We start from the raw sequence: 7,106 nt of genomic DNA, 5'->3' as shown, positions 1-7,106 counted from the left end.
ATGGAATGTTTAGGTCTTAGAGGAAACTGTTACATAATATTCCACCCCCTTTGTGGTGGTTTGAAAGAAATTGGCTTCCAAAGGAAGTAGTACCATTAGGAGGAGTGGACTTTTGGAGTAGGTGTGACCTTGTTGGAGGCAGTGTGTCACTGTGGAAGCCAGCTTTGAGGCCTCATCTATGCTCAAGCCACAGCCAATGAGACAGTACATTTCCTGTTGCCTTTGGATCAAGATATAAGGACTCTCAGCTCCAGCACCATGTCTGTCTGTTGCCTTGCTTCCCGACATGTTTATAATGGATAAACCTCTGAACTTTAAGTGAGTCACCCAATCAAATATTTTCCTTTATAAGAGCTCCTGTGTGGGCTGGAGAGATGGCTCAGAGGTTAAGAGCATTGCCTGCTCTTCCAAAGGTCCTGAGTTCAATTCCCAGCAACCACATGGTGGCTCACAACCATCTGTAATAGGGTCTGGTGCCCTCTTCTGGCCTGCAGGCATACACACAGATAGAATATTGTATGTATACATAATAAATAAATATTGCTGTGGTCACAGTGTCTCTAACTAAGACACCCTTCTTGCATGTTTTGCTGCCTCTTTTGTAAAGCCTTGGAGAAGGTAGCTATAGTTTTTCATCTATGTCTAAGAATTAGGCCACTATGCAACAGCATGATTGTGCCACAAGACATCACGGCCATCCAGAGCGCGCTCTCTCTCTCTCTTTCTCTCTCTCTCTCTCTCTTTCTGTTTTTGTGTTTTGATTTTTGAGACAGGGTTTCTCTATATAGCCCTGGCTTCCTGAAACTCACTCTGTAGACGAGTCTGGTCTTGAACTTAAAGACCTACCTGCCTCTGCCCAAGGGCTTGGATTAAAGGGATGCGTCACCACAGTTCTACCTGGCCACGTAAACAGCGGTTCAGACACAGCTTATTTCTAGTTCTCTCATGAGTCCCTGCCCTGCTCTATTGTTGTTTATTCCTGGTCAATTATGGAGAGTTTAGAAGGAGATACGTGTTTCTAATGGCTTTGCTGAGAGTCCATCAGGGACTGACTTCCCTCAGACTGTCTCAGGTTATATATCCTTTGTCTTAAAGAGGGACCAAAAGTTTTCCGACCCCCACAGCAGTCACACTGACCCTACCTGTTTCTACGTCCCACAGCCTCACAAGCCGTGCTGCAAAAGGTTCTTTCACCGCTTGTTTAAAAATCTTCCCTCAGCCCGGCGGTGGTGGCGCACGCCTTTAATCCCAGCACTCGGGAGGCAGAGGCAGGCGGATCTCTGTGAGTTCGAGGCCAGCCTGGTCTACAAGAGCTAGTGCCAGGACAGGCTCCAAAGCTGCAGAGAAACCCTGTCTCGAAAAACCAAAAAAAAAAAAAATCTTCCCTAATTTCTTCAGTTTAAGTTCTGAGTATTTCTTAATCTCTCTAGCTTCTCTCATTGGACCATAATTAATGCCTCCATATCTATGTTGGATTACAGATTCCCCCCCTTTTTTAACTAAAGGTTGGGCTTCAGAAAGATCTTTTATCATTTTTACCCTAACTCTGTTATCCTTTTGTTTATCTAATTTACTTGTCCAGTCAGGGGTTAACATGGAGGATGCTAACTGCATCTCCCTTTTTTTGTTGTTGTATTTCTTTGTTCCTAAACAATTTCTTGTTGCGCTGCCACCTCAGCTTCGGGTGCATTTTTGACTACAGACAACAATGTCCAAGCAACCTCTGTCACTGTTTCTCTTGACCCCTGTGTGGTAATCTTAAAGACTGCAAAATTTCCTCTAAGACTTTAACTGTTTTTAGGGCATCTTCATATTTACGGGGTAGAATCCACTTATCCAACATAGATAAAGACTGTCATCTTCTTCTTCTTCTCACAGACACTCCTAACACTGATAGTTCAGCCTTAGTTGTATGTGTCATTACCCAAAGCAACCGTTGTCACAGCAGAAAAGCATATGGTGTGATTATGGTACAGGAAAGGACAACCCTAAAGTTATTTCCTGTGTTGATGGTTCACTACCAGACATCTCAGTCTAGGTTGTATGTCTTGATACCCATAGCCAAGACTATGCACTCATTTCTCTCCATCTTTGGTTTTCTTGCCAGCCTGCTCAGGTGCCAATTATGTTGTATGACAAAACTTTCCCCAGGGAGACACATCAATTCACCCCAGATAAGAGATCCCACAACAGACAAAAGCACAGATACCCACAAAGTCCAACTTGGTGAGCCTATGAGCTTTATTGGGGTTCCTTACAGGAAGGTGGGTGAGGGGTTACTTACAGGAGCAGAAATCAATCAAAGACAGCTGCATCACCAAAGCCCACCCCAGCATGGGTGACAACTCACAAGAGCTGGGAACCTGGAGCACACAGCACAGCCTACAGGAAGCAACTCAACAAGTTGGAGACTGTCCTTTCCAGGCAGCTCAGCTGGTCTTTGTCTCTTCTGGGCAGCCAGACTGGTCTCTGCTTATTCCAAGAGGTGTCTCTCAGAGTCATCCTTGCAGATTGGCTTATCTGACAGTGGTGCTCAACAGCCTTTACTATTATACAGAAGAACTTGATTTAAAAAATATATGGTTAATTTGCAGTGCTAGTTAGTAACAAGTCTAAGCTATTGGCCAAACATTTATAATTAATAGTAAGTCTCTTGTGGTTATTTGGGAGAGACTGGTGAGACACAGAGAAACTCTGCCTGCAAAGGGTCCTAGAGAATATGGTCAGTTTCAGGGACTTCCTGAGCTACTTTGGGTTGTCTACTTTCTGTCTTAATGGAGCCTACCTGATGGATGGAATGTTTCAATCTTGTAGGAAACTATTACACAACACTATCATGTATGTTGTCTTAATAAGGAGTAAAGCAACTAATACGATATTTTTCAAATATCATAGAATATTTCTTATATGAAAGTGTATGAGTAGATCATCCTCAATAGGAAGTTTTAGGGTCTGAAGTGATGCGTTGTGGCTAAGAGCACTTACTCCTCATGAAAAGGACCAGGTTTGGTTCCCAGCACCTACATGGCATCTCAAAACCATCTTCAACTGCAGTTTCAGGGGATCTGACACATGATCTTCTTGGGTACCAGGCATGCGCATACATACATACATACATATGGTGATATTTAGTTGTTTGTGTTTTAACAAATAAAGCTTGCCTGAAGATTGGAGGGCAGAGCTAGCCGCTAGTTAACCATAGAAGCCAGGCAGTGGTGGTGCACATCTTTGGTCCCAGCACATGGGAGGCACACACCTTTAATCTCTGTACTAGAGAGGTGGAGACATAACATGATATGACAGGGCAGAGAGAGGAATATAAGGTGAAAAGAGACAGGAGCTCGGTCCTTTTCAGTCTGAAGTTTTCATAGAGGTGGGAACTAGTGGCTGGCTGCTCTGCTTCCCCGGTCTTTCAGTTTTCACTCGCTAATATCTGACTCCAGGATTTTATTATTAAGACCAATTAGAATTAGCACTATGTCTGGTGTTCAACTTTGGAGAATGAATTCATGAAAAAGCCAGTTGCCTGCGGCTTTGTAGCCACTGGCACACACTGGAGCTGCACACAGGCAGGGGCTTCTGCCGAGTCACCACCTTGCTGGCTAGGTTCTCCTCTCTTTTCTCCCTAAGGTTCTGAGCGAGTTTGGGATTTCTCTGTAGCAGCCTCTGTGCTCCAAACGCCACAGGAGTTAGCCACTTTCACGTGTTCCCCCATGCAGACGACTGGCTCTTTAGCTTCTCTTCTCCCATTGGGTTGTGGGTTCTCCCTGGACCCCCTTTTCAGGCTGCTGCCTTGAGACCCGCTCGGGTTCTACTGTTCTATGCAGCAGCCGTCAGCCTCACACTTCTCCGTCAAATGAATCGTCATCGTCCACAGATATGGTGAGACAACTGGGAATTCTTAAAGGAAGGAATTAGTTTAACAGAGAGAGTTTTTCCCCACATTAAAAAATGGGAAAGGGGCTGGAGAGATGGCTCAGAGGTTAAGAGCACTGGGTGCTCTTCCAGAGGTCCTGAGTTCAATTCCCAGCAACCACATGGTGGTTTACAACCATCCATAATGAGATCTGGTGCCCTCTTCTGGCCTGAAGGCATGCCAGCAGAACACTGTATACATAATAAATAAATAAATAAATAAATAAATACTTTAAAAAATTGGAAAAACTATTATGATGGAGAGAGTTAGGTCTCCATATGATCACACAATGCATGTTTTAAAAATGTAAAAATTAAATGAAGGGATAATCAACTTAACCAGGATTGGCATAATGTTAATTATCATTTTGATAATATTTATTGTGGGTTTGATAATTCTTGGTTTATCTCTAAAAAAGATATGAGTGCCAAGATACAGGCCTTATTAAAACAGATCATAGAGATATTCAGATCCAGACAGGGGAATTTCAGAGTTCTTGTTTTGAAAAGAAAAAGGGTGATATAGATAAGATAGGATAAAAATAGCTTATTGAGTCTACTTTTAAACCACAAAAGCAACTACTAGTTTTTAATTTTTTATATTAATATGGATTTTTATACATTGATACAAATTTAAGATTATTTTTGTTAGGTACTGTACATGTGTTTCTAATCTTGTTCAAGGTATTATACCTATACAACTCATTTAACAATGTAATGCAAATTTTTAGTCCTGGTTAGTATTAGTCACCTATTACAATTGAATTTGTAGTCATATTAGATATGTTTTCTTTTCTTGTCTTTTCTTTCTTTCTTTTTCTTTCTTCTTCTTTTTTTTTTTTTTTTTTGGAGGGGGTTGAGACAGAATGTCTCTGTAGCTTTGGATCCTGTTCTGAAACTAGCTCTTGTAGACCAGGTTGGGCTCAAACTCACACAGATCCGCCTGCCTCTGCCTCCCAAGTGCTGAGATTAAAGGCATGCACTACCACCGCCTGGCCAAGTAAAATTTCAAGGTCAAACAGAGATATATTTTATATTTCACCTTCAAACACTTCAGATATCTAAAGAATATGGCATTTAAGATCTTTAAATAACATAGGGGTTTTTTTTATGATAATTGAAACCTGTCTGCTCCCATCTGCACAAATCTACTTCAGAGAAGATGAAGGGCACTGAAGAAATCCAACATGGGCAATAAAGTATCGTGTTTATTATCAAAATTCATCTAGCTTTTCCAAGTGTGGAACCACATACCTGTAATCCCAGCATGTAATCCCAGATATGGAGGCTGGAAGATCCAGAAAATTCAAAGCCATTCTTAGATAGTGAGTTTAAGGGCAGCTGAAGTTATGTACAGCCCTGCCAAAACAGAAAAGAAAAAGCCATAATGAAATCCACTGCTTTGTATGATAACTTGAAATTATTTTTTAAAAATAAGAGTCTCAATCTGGGTGTGGCAGTGCATGTCTTTAATTTGAGCTGAGGTATAGGCAAGAAGATCTCTATGAGTTCAAAGCCCACCTGGTCTACATAGGTTAACATTCAGGGCTATGTAGAGACCCTTTCTCATAAACAAACAAACCAGATGGAGGATGTGTGGGAAGGCAACTAACTTTTTTCAGTACTTGCAGGAGCTCATTAAAGTGATAACACATGGCAAACACATCATCAATAGATTCAGATTGGACTTTGAAATAAATTCTTTTAACACAGCTCTGTACAGGATAAGTAGACTCTCTAGTATAAGGCAAGTCTGTGTTACATGATGGGACTCTTGTCTCAAAACAAAAAATTCAACATTGTTTACAACTTTTATTTTGTATTTAGATAAAATGTAACTGATGGAGATAGAATAGGAATCTGATTTCTGCACAATCAAAATAATATAATCAAAGTAATAAAATATCTAGCAATAAGATTTCAGGAAATATTCCATATCTATTTGAAGAGCCTCAGTAATATGCTCAAAGATATAGAAGAATATGTGAATAAATGGAAAGTTCGTAAAATGAAGACAATATTTCAAAGATGCCAAAGTTTCCCAAAATTAGCTCATAGTTGTAATGCATTCTGAATAAATTCCCATGAGATTAGATGCTTTCCATCGGTGTTTAAAAAGAAAATACCAAAGTAGGAACTGTTGTGCAGCAGTTTCCTTCAGATTAAAACCTTCCACCTTAGAGGAAATCTTAAGACATATGAAGGGTATACAGGGAAAAATGAAACAACAAGCTATTTTAGGATAGGATGTTTACAAAAAAAGTGAAACAATGGAATGTTCTGGCGGAGGCAAGACACTGCATTCTGCAAGGAAGTTCCATTAAGACAGAAGGTAAACAACTCAAAATAGCTCAGGAAGTCCCTGAAACTGACTGTATTTTCTAGGGCCCTCCTTTACTGAGAGTATATAAACAGTAAAGACTTACAGATAAGCCAACCTACAAGGATGACTCTGAGAGATACCTTGTAGAATGAGTAGAGACCGGCCTGACTGCCCAGAAAAAACAAAGACCAGCTGAGCTGCCTGGAAAGGACAGTCTCCAACTTGTTGAGTTGCTTCCTGTAGGCTGTGCTGTGTGCTCTGGGTTCCCAGCTTTTGTGAGTTGTCACCCATGCTGGGGTGGGCTTTGGTGATGCAGCTGTCTTTGATTGATTTCTGCTCCTGTAAGTAACCCCTCACCCACATTCTTGTAAGGAACCCCAATAAAGCTCATAGACTCACCAAGTTGGGCTTTAGGGGTAACTGCCTTTTGGCATGTCGTCAGTTCCCTCTTTGAGATGAGTAGACATTTGTTAACATTCCCCCAAGACTAGTTTCACATATCAGGGGCCAGCAAGGTGGCTCAGCAGGTAAAGGCACCTATCCCTAGGCCTCACAACTTGAATTCAGACCCCGAGAACCACAAGGTACAAAGATTCCACTCCGAGTTGTTCTCTGACCTCCATAGCCATCCATGGCATATGCATAGTCTCCTTCTATGTTAATAGATATGTAAATGTTAAAAATTAAACCAAGGTAAACAACTTCAAAGGTTTACCTTGGTTGATGGTTTCTGAAGTTTTGGTCTATGGCTGTTTGATCATGCTGTTTTGAGCCCTTCTTGTGTAGGAAACAGAGGGCAGAAGAGGGTGCTTACTTCACAGCATTCTTGAAGCAGAGATCAAAAGCTACCAAAGTCCCAGGGTTGTGA

The 7,106-nt window shown here is 41.3% G+C and overlaps 1 long non-coding RNA gene across 1 annotated transcript in view; it reads right to left on the bottom strand.

Annotated features, from left to right (window-relative positions):
* Positions 1 to 2,317: 2,317 nt before the first annotated feature.
* LOC142836488 (uncharacterized) overlaps positions 2,318 to 7,106 on the bottom strand; it is an 8,285-nt gene continuing 3,496 nt past the window's right edge. The window contains exons 2-3 of the long non-coding RNA XR_012908089.1: positions 5,170 to 5,274; positions 2,318 to 2,546 (exon numbers count right to left, since the gene is read on the bottom strand). This is a non-coding gene — a long non-coding RNA (uncharacterized LOC142836488). The remainder of the gene's footprint in view (positions 2,547 to 5,169; positions 5,275 to 7,106) is intronic.

The sequence above is a fragment of the Microtus pennsylvanicus genome, chromosome 16, assembly GCF_037038515.1.
Source record: "Microtus pennsylvanicus isolate mMicPen1 chromosome 16, mMicPen1.hap1, whole genome shotgun sequence".
NCBI lineage: Eukaryota > Metazoa > Chordata > Mammalia > Rodentia > Cricetidae > Microtus > Microtus pennsylvanicus.
Note: the sequence above shows the minus strand (reverse complement) of the source record. Positions and strands in the feature narration are given on the sequence as shown.